The 10,125-nt window shown below is 41.8% G+C and overlaps 1 non-coding gene across 1 annotated transcript; it reads left to right on the top strand.

Annotated features, from left to right (window-relative positions):
* The first annotated feature begins 261 nt into the window (after positions 1–261).
* Positions 262–370, top strand: LOC136509799 (small nucleolar RNA R71). Its single transcript, XR_010772539.1, has one exon. It is a non-coding gene; the product is annotated as a small nucleolar RNA R71 (small nucleolar RNA).
* The last annotated feature ends 9,755 nt before the right edge of the window (positions 371–10,125 follow it).

Genomic DNA, 10,125 nt, shown 5'->3' with positions numbered 1-10,125 from the left:
CAATCTTTGAGCTTCTTCATCAGTAGGTCAATCTTGGCAGATAGCATGACTACCTCCTTGAGTTGATGCATACCTCCACCTCTCTTGTGGGTCTGAACATGTTCTTCATTCTAGCCTTAGTTGGAGGCCATCTTCTCCACAAGAGTGGTCACAGCTAGAAGTGTAAGTGACAAGAATGCACCTCCAATAGTAGCATCCATGATCTCACAGGTACTATTAGTCAACCCATGGTAAAATGTCTACATGAGTAGCCAATTCTCCATCCCATGATGAGGACATTCTAATATATAGTCTTGAAAGCATTCCCATGCCTCAGGGACAGATTCATCATGTTGTTGCTAAAAACTTGAAAGTCTCCCACATAGAGCATTGGTCTTGCCCATGGGAAAGAAGTTTGCTAGGAAGGCAGTGGAGCAATTATCCCATGTAGTATTTCTATCTTTGTTGGCATAGAACCACTGCTTCGCCTTCCCCAAAAGTGAAAATGGGAAGAGGCGAAGTAGTATGGTGTCCTTGGTAACTCCCTCGATGGTGAAAGTGCTGCAAATCTCTAGAAAGTGTTGGAGGTGTGCACTCGCACCATATTGATGAGTGCTAGCTTGAGCTCGAATCCATTGTCTCCAACATTGACATTAGGTCCAGTATAGATGTTGGCAATGGTTGGAGCAGAAAATTCGTAGAGAGTCTTATCAGCCATGGCTTCAAATTCTGGTGTTAAGCTTCGCCTTATTTGGTTGTCTTCCAACTCTAAAGCTGAAACTTTCTTGAGTTTAGCCTTAGTTCTCTTAAGTAGTGCTTCTAGATCGTCAACATAGTTTGTCAGAAGACCCAAACCGGTCATACATTACCCTACATGAAATACACCAGTAGACAAAATAAGGGTAATCTTGCTTGAGCAGGGGTCAATGGTTATTTTGATCACATCAATAAGTATAAGTTTATCAGTACTTCCTTTGTCTAGCTACCTTGCCCGGCAACAACACTAGAAATGCTTGTTGGTATTTATTAACTTGTCACTTGTTTTAACAAACACCTATTAATTACCTACATCTCCTAACATTACTTTACTAGGTTGTCATCCCTAGTGATGGTGCCAGAGATGCTTATTGGTGCTATGTAGCATCACTACTAGAATGATACTAAGTAGTTCTTTATCATCTTATGTGACTAGAAAGAATATATAAATACGAATGAAAAAGGATCTGCAAGCACAAAGATAATATACCATTATAGCACTTCACCTAAGAGTATTCCAGGTAACATTATTTATATTTTTACCACAGGGAAGGTCTAGCATAGACAAGTATTGATAACTTATACTATTGATGGAGAAGTAAACCATAACCAATATTCTACTCATAACAGGGGTAAGTCATAAGATAAGATATATATATAATAAGTATTGATCAATGATAATGATAAATCACTCAGAGTACTCCTTTCTATGGCATTAGCATGGTCAGGTACAATATTAGAGGAATAATTCCTAAGTCATCCTTAATTATAAGTCAAAGCATACATTGATTAGTGCAATTACACCTAGTAATCATGGCTAAGATCATCTTCATATCTACACATAAAGGATATTACTTAGGGAGATTAAGAATAGAGCTTGTCCCCCTTCGTAATCAGACCCTACGTGCTACCTACATCGGGGAGTGGACTACAAAGGACTCAAAGGGAGTGTCACGTCTGCGATCTACTACATGACCTAGAATATAGGGTGTATTCGTAGGTAAACAATGTATAAGCACCATGCTTATACAATGTCGACCACCCACCCATGGTACCTTAGAGTGAGCGCTATACGAACTTATGCATGCACATGATGATAATCCAACTATACTAAGCATATAATCAAAGTAGACGATGAACATTATAACGAAGAACATCAATAACATGAATACTAATATTGTCATAACAATTGTAGCAAGCATATAAAATAATGGAGATACAAAAGAGAGGGGGTACAAAGATTATACCTAACCACTCTCTTGACATGATCGGGAATCCAAGCGAAGCCTGCTTGCCTCCCTCTAGACCTAGCCTAACTAGCTTTGCCCTAGAATATGCTAAAGCTCTGAGGATGATTAGGGTTTCTATCTTCTCAAATGACTTGATGACTAGGGTTATGCCTGGTGGAGAGGCAGGGGCTAGATTATATAGCCCTAAGCGTCCAACGTGAGCCCTTGGATCAAACCGATTTAAGCAATGGCCTAGATGCATCCTCAAAGGTGGTGGGAGACCGACATATGAAGCTGGCTAATAGGTGGGCCCATGGAGGGCCAAGCAGCCCCACATGTTATCCCTTTGCTCTCTGCTTCGGTGACATGGCTTCTGGAGTGTTCTAGAGTCTTCCCACGTAGGTACCGCAGCGGAACTCCATATTTTCCTTTGACGATTAGGTCATCCTTGGTGGTTTTCTGATTAAACCCTGCTGGAAACATAGATTCACCAAAACTCGTGGAATTTATTAGTTTAAACCCCTAGACCTTTGTTGGTGATCTCAATTGTGCCCTTATACATGTTTTATTGACGGTTTATAATGGTTGTTAACTACCGTCAACACTTAGTAATATCCCTTATGTGTAGATATGAAGTTGATCTTAGCCATGATTACTAGGCGTAATTTCACTAACCAATGTTTGCTTTGACTTGTAATTAAGAATGGCTTAGGAATTATTCCTCTAATATTCTACTTAACAATGCTAATGCCATAGAAAGGAGAACTTTGAGTGACAATGATTAGTTATTATGCACTATTCATATATACATTTACCTCTTGACTTACCCCTGTTGTGAGTAGAATATTGGTTATGGTTTACTTCTCCATCAATAGTATAAGTTATCGATACATGTCCATGCCAGACATTCCCTATGGTAAAAATATAAATAACGATACCTGAAATACTCCCGGGTGAAGTGCTATAATGGTATATTATCTATGCGCTTGCAGATCCCTTTTATATATATATATATATATATATATATATATATATATATATATATATATATATATATATATTCTTCCTAGTCACATAAAATATTAAAGAGCTACTTAGTATTATTCTAGTAGTAATGGTAAGTAGTACCAACAAGCATCTGTGGCATTATCACTAGGGATGACAACCTGGTAAAGTAATGTTAAGATATGTAAACATTCATTAGGTGGCTACTAAAACAAGTGACAAGTTAATAAATACCAGCTTGATAGAGTGCTCGACCTCAAGCGATCCGAGTGCTCGTTAATATTTTCAAAAGTATAACAATAACTCACAAAGTACTGACACAGGATAGTGCCAACAACACTTCCTAGTCATTCATACAGCTCTAATTATTGTATTCACAAGTCAATTTACTATTGTGCAGATTGTCCATTACTACCGAGTAATAATTGCCTTATTTTTTGATATTGTTCATCCCTATAATTGCTACTTTTCCCCTGATTGTATACGCTCAGGGGCTGGGGCTATCATGGTCCAAAGATTCCCTCTACTAGTCATTACACTTTGTTTAAATAACTTACATTATTCAAATAAAGAGTCAGGGGCTATCACGGTTCAAAATTTTCTCTACTAGACTTCTACTCTTTATTCGAATAAGTCACATTATTCAAATAAAGAGTCAGGGGCTACCATACTACTATTCACAAGTCTAAAATTGCCCTATTCACGCTAGGCCAAAATTCCCGACAACATGCAACTACTAGACCACATAGTACTGAAGACTGTCTGAGTCTTAGTTACTATAAATCCTATGGTTCACATGTAAGCGAAAAATAGGCCACATGATAAGGATGATCAAAGGCTAAGAATTACCATTTTCTACAAAACACAAAATGCCTAGCATTGTTCAACAAGAGAAGCACTAATGTTTACCACGCCTTTATAGGACCAGGAGAAAATGGAGATAGTTCACTCATCACCAACTGAAAGATCGAGCTTGTCAACAAACGGCTCAATCGTCGGCTGGTTTTCCTCAAGCATCTGCTTAGCCTCATCCTCTTCACAACTATAGCCTTGTGATATCAGTCTAAGGTTGAGGTTAGGCACATGGCTCTTGAGGATACCAACGACATGTCCTATAGCCATAACAGCTCATTCACTCAGCTTCTCTTCCACGTCTTGTCGGTGCTGCTTGGATTCCTCAAACTTCCTCCAAAGCTCTTCAACTTCTTGCTCTAGAGCCATCTTCTTCCCTCCAAATGCCCAATGTACTTCAGATGGTCTATAGATAGAGTAAAGTTTGAAGGCAAAGTTTGAATAGCAAAAAACAGGCTTACATGAAAACCAAGTACACATATTCATTTGACTCCTAAAGGATTTTCACCTCCTCAAGCTAGTTCACCACGATTTTGGACTGCTTGGCCTTGTCACTAGCTTCCCTCCATAAGCTTTGATAGGTTTTCATCTCTTGAATAATGGCTACCATTTGGGAGGGATCCTTCTTGGGTAGCAACACCTCGCTCTCCTAAACCGCAACCTTGGTTGATAAAGATAGGTTGGGTCTATTTGGAGTTGGGACTGAACCAGAGCCATCAGCAATAGCTGACATGCTTGGGGCTTGGGTTGATTTGACCGCTCTATGATCAAAGCATCAAGTCAAGAGGATATTTGGGCAAAAGGAACACTTAAACAGGTAGCAACACTCATGGGTTGATAGGGATGGGGCACTTCAACTTCTTCTCCCGACAAGTTGTTGGGATGCTTACTGGTGGAGTCAATGCCTTCTTCTAAGTACAAACCTCCCAAACACATTTGATGCTATCTAGATGTCTAGCAACGTATCGCATAGATGGAATCAGATGGTTGCACATGAGACACAAAAATTTATACTGGTTCAAGCCACAGTGCACGTAAACCCCTAGTCTAGTGTTGTTGCTTCTTCTTTTATTCGTATGCTTAATTATAGGGTTTGTTGCTCCTAGCGACATAGTAGATTTGAATGAGCAGATGGGTGTTGTGGTGAACCTGTCGATCGTGGGATCCCTACCCCCTTTAAATAGATAGAGGGGGTAGGGTTACATTGAGGGCGATCGGTGCTACAAATTGGATTTCTAGTTTGTTACAACAGATCAATTCTATCCTACCATAGCTACGATGGCGACAAATATCCATGATACATCATGATCTCCAACTTGGTGGTTGCGCCTAGTCTTCGTGGGCCTCATCCTTGGACGTCTTCGACTCGAAGGGCCACATATATGGTCGGTTAGGGTACCCTAGGCTCATATATCCTGTAGTAGCCCCTATAGGATTCAATGACAAGCTTGTGAAGCTGCATAATCCTTCTGGTACCATTGGTCCTAGTAACCTTTGGGTGTCATAGGTCCCAATTAGCACTTCTCGGGTGCCGAGATGTTTTGAATACAATCATAGGGTCCTTAGTATCGAGATGACTATGAGCGTCACACTCGCTGGAAGTGATGCCCTCCTGAGTTTCGAGAGTCGCTCAGGTGGAAGTCTCTAGCCCATTTTAATGCACAGGTAACTGTGTGCGCGTCATTGAATCCTGTTAAAGATAAGGAGCATGGTGCCTGGGAAACAGAACCGCTCCACTTCCCACACTTTTACTTTGTGGAACCCTCTTGATGACTCTATCCATCTTAAATGCCAACCACCATCTCCCTCACTACCATCCTCTGGGTGCTTATTTAAGCCAAGGGGAGGGAAGCCAGTGAGTCTCACCCCTCCTCTCCCCAAATCCCTTAGCATCAGACTGAGTGAGAGAGTGGCAACCGTTCTCATGCGCCATGGCTCACGGCACATCTCGGCGATTGTGCCATCACTAGGAGAAGGCTTTCAAGATTGCTTTCTATAGTGACTTGCCGATGGCCATTCATCATGGGTGTTAGAGTAAGTTTCGCCAAGATAGGGAAGAACAATACCATCGGTGGCCCAAATCACCAGCGGCGCGGCTACTGGACTTATAGATGGTTGGCGCGCACGAGATTTCTAGGTCAGAATATCTGTAGGAAATCCTAAAGGGTGAAAGGAGCCATGCTATTAAAGCGAAACCTTTTGAGCCCATAGATGTCGACCTAGGATCTATCGTGTATTGATTCAATGGCTAGGAACCACCAAGTCATCACCGTGCGCTGCTCCACGACATTGAAGAAGGTGTTGTGGGTAGGATTCTTCGTGGGGCTCCTCATATTCTTGGATGTTAGAGGAAGATCTGCGAGGTGGTTCTCCCTGAGGTGTCCTCAAAGCATCGTCCCTGCTCATGGTGAAGATTTGAAGGTGCGGTGAAGGTCGATGTACGCCTTCGTCTGACTTCTTCGCTTCATGAGAAGTCCATCATTGAGTGCGAAGTTAGATCTGTGCTCACAAGGCTTTTGTTATCATAACTATGGTAGTTTCTGATAGATCTTTGTTATTGTACGCCTGGTGAATGTAAAGTGTAACAGATTTTAATAAAAAAAGAATTGATTTTATTAATTTTGAACACTGCTACCTGTGTCCTGAGTTACTCAGGTATTTCTCTATTTTCGTTCAATCGAACCATCCTTGCATTTTTTGAGCCCACCTCCCGACCTGATGGGTAGTTAGTATAACTTCGGGTTATGCAAGTGATTTGAACTAAAAAAGTGGTTCTGACCAAGTGCGGTCATTTAAGGCTTTGAAAGCCAGCAACCCTAAATGCTTAGGGATTACTTGGGTGAATAGAGAACACATGAGCCTCTGGGGCTTTAGCGTATGCTACTCTTTGAGTTAATAGCGGGTAGAGCAAGTGAGCATCCACATCCTAATGAATAGGGGTGATTGGACTAAGCCTGACCATCATGGGCACGTCATAAAACTCTTTTCCTAGATTCTAGGACCTCGTACTTTGGTTACAGCCCTTGGCGAACCAGTTTTCCGGTTTCCCCTGAAGGGGCACACATCTGCTGAAATAAGGTACTTCAACCCCATTCAAACATTGGGGAGATTTACATAGTACTTGAGAGATTTGCATCGCGTGATCGAGTACCACCTTCTTTCATTGTCTCTACCACTTCCATGCAATCAGCCTGGTTGATGAGACGATTACCTCTAATGTATTGAGCTAGCAGTAGGCCTTCCTTCAGTGCATATGCTTCAGCCATAGGCACTTCGATCACATGAGCAAGAAAGCTATGTGCTACAGCTAACACACCCCCTGAGTGGTCTCTGATTACTACTCCTGTACTTCCACACCCCACATCATCTTCAAACGATGCATCAATATTCACCATGATAATTTCTTCTGGAGGCTTTTGCCATCCCTTGCACACTTAGCTCTATTTTAACCATATAAGTTATATAAATGCTTAAGCATAAAGTTCTATATGCTAAGTTCATAACATAGAAATGATATGCTAGTTCATATGCTATGTCCCATAACAAAAGAACTATACTCTAGTTCATAAGTATGACTATAATGATAAGATGAGAACAAGACTATGGAAGAACTCTTCATTATTCATACCAAGAATTCCTTCCAAGGAGTCAAGCCCTCCAAGGTAGCTTTTCCTTTGCTCCAAAAGACTACGAAAATGGAAAATAGTACAAGTGTGAAGGTGTGAGGTGTTTGGCTCCAAATGAGGTGTGTGAGAGAGGGGGCTCTCCCCATCCTCTTATACTAGTGCCAAGGGCGGTTGCAGGGCATATTCTGTGGAGATCCTACATGCAACCGTCCTAGGGGCATTAATTGCACTGCCTGACCAAAGGTGGGGCCAAGAGGCGGTGCTAGGGTGCGAGCGCACCCAGGGTGCGGCCGCACCCTGGCTACCCCATAGCCACCGCCATTGTGTGGCAAGGAGCTGGTTGGGCCTGGGTTGCTCCTTGGTTGGTTTAATGACCAAATTGTTTAGGTAGGTGGGCCTTCCTTTATTCCTTTGTGCAGTTTCGCGTTTACGCTTCTCTAGATTGTGCCTTTTGATATATTTTCCATTGTATTCGTGTGTTGTCCTGCAAAACAATGTTCTTCCAAATACATGTGGAACTTTGTTAATAGTAATGACATATGTGTATAAGTTTGCTAGTTTCTCCTGTTTTGAGTCTTAATTAGTGATCAAATTTTATATTAAGGACCGCCAATAGATATTCATCTCCTTCTGTGAGGATTTCGCAAGGATCGAACCCCATTGGGCATTGTTCTATCGCTGCTTCAACGTTCTTCCCAATCGGCTTAGAAGTGTAAAACCTTAGCCCATTAGTAGCCTGTAGTAGTTGTGAAGTTGGCCCAAGTGGCTCATGTGTGGTTGTGGTTGGTGGGTTTAGTACCACCTTGGTAGTTTAGGAGGGTGAGGGCCAGCTTATAAGCCTTGTCATTCCAAACATAGCACCTCTGGGTTAACCCTTTTACACGAAGTGAGGACGAAAGTGTAAGAGAGGTGCTACACATCTAGCGGCCCGTTCCACATGGAGAGCTTGGCCATGTAAGAAGTTTTGGACACGGGGTGTTATAGGAAGGTCACCAGTAGCCTCTGTATCAAGGCGGCCGACAAGTCTCCATTCTTCCACATCGATCTCCCCTCTAATGTCCCAAACTGGGTGAAGAAGTGGTTCTATGTTTATGACTGCTCTGCCTCAGCATTTTCCCACAAGCTCCCTCCTCCTCTGCCCATAGCAGAGAAAGAGGTTCTGTCTGAGTCCGAACTGGAGAAAGCAAGCGAACTCAAGAGTGACCTGCAGGATTATCATCGGAAGAGAGGTGTTACCAGTCAAGCCTGCCTGGCGGCCTTCTTTCGGAGATGGATCCAGCCCCTGAGGGAACGTGTGGCCCTAATATGTGTTTATATTTGATAGCATATGTAGAAAATAAAAAATTCTGCAAGCGCACAGAAATACCATTGTAGCATTTTACCGAGAGTATTTCAGGTATCGTTATTTATATTTTACCACTTGGAAGGATGGTGGCAAGAAAGAGATTGATAACTTATACTTTTGATGATTCAACAAACTAAACACATACTCTAAATAGGAATAATTCAAATGATAATAATGATATATATATGATAAATATAAATACTTAGAGAGACTCCTACAAAGCAATAGCTAGTTTAATTAGAATACAAGTGAGATAAATTCCTATGTTATCTTAATTATAGATCAAAGCAATATATGTCATTGTATATACTTAGCAATAGCAAGGACTAACTTATATTTATACTAGGGGAGATCATCTATAGACAAGCATATTAAATTACTTCTCTATAGTGATCATAGGTCCTGATAGGCCTACAAACGAGGAGTGGACTACAGAAGATTTAATTAGGTGTCGCTGCCACATAAATCTACCACTTCCCGGGATACAGGATGCATCCATAGGCAAGATAATGTATAACCACAAAGCTTACACATGATCTGGCTACTCAACCTATTCGAACACCGAGTTGAGCGCTCTATGAACCAAAGCATAGATATATTGCTAACTCTTGCTATTCTAAGCATAAACTCAATATATACTAAGAACATGATAATTAAGATATTAATATAAATGAAGCATAACACTACTATAGATTGAGATACCATTGTCACCACTTTCACTGTCATAGCAGACATAAGTGATAGTGTGATACTTTTACCATCGGATGGATCGATAGCGAGGCCTCATAAGGAATGAAACCGGCAGTAAAAACTTCTACCACCGATGGGTTAACGATAGATGCGGTAGTGGTATTGAGGTTGCATTTTCAACATTGCATGAAAAGCCGAGCCGACTGGGATACACGTTTTGGCTACCAGCCCTAAACAAGTGTCTAGTCTACCAGCGGTAAATTTAGCGTGAGTGTTGAATGGCCCCAACTTCCAACGCCATCCCATCACCATTACTTCCGCCTGAGTGTAGCCGAAGAGTTGTACTCACTGCTCTACATATTCTTCAAGCCCGGTGTCCTCTAAAAACACCCCTCTTCTTCATCCATCATCCCCTTCTCTTCCAATCTACAAAGAAAATATCAAACATCCCCATCAAATTTCCAAGCAGCGAGTCGTCCAGCGATGATGACTTGCTAGCGCACCAGTCCACCAAGGGGGACATCTCCTCTGACGACTAGAGGTCTTCTGATTGTAGTCTTCCATGGAGCTTTGAGAAGGAGGACCCGGAGGAGGACTAGGATGAGGAGGAGGAGGAGGACGCCGATGTTGTCGCAGCCGATGA

The sequence above is a fragment of the Miscanthus floridulus genome, chromosome 15 (genome assembly GCF_019320115.1).
Source record: "Miscanthus floridulus cultivar M001 chromosome 15, ASM1932011v1, whole genome shotgun sequence".
Classification (NCBI taxonomy): domain Eukaryota; kingdom Viridiplantae; phylum Streptophyta; class Magnoliopsida; order Poales; family Poaceae; genus Miscanthus; species Miscanthus floridulus.
Note: the sequence above shows the minus strand (reverse complement) of the source record. Positions and strands in the feature narration are given on the sequence as shown.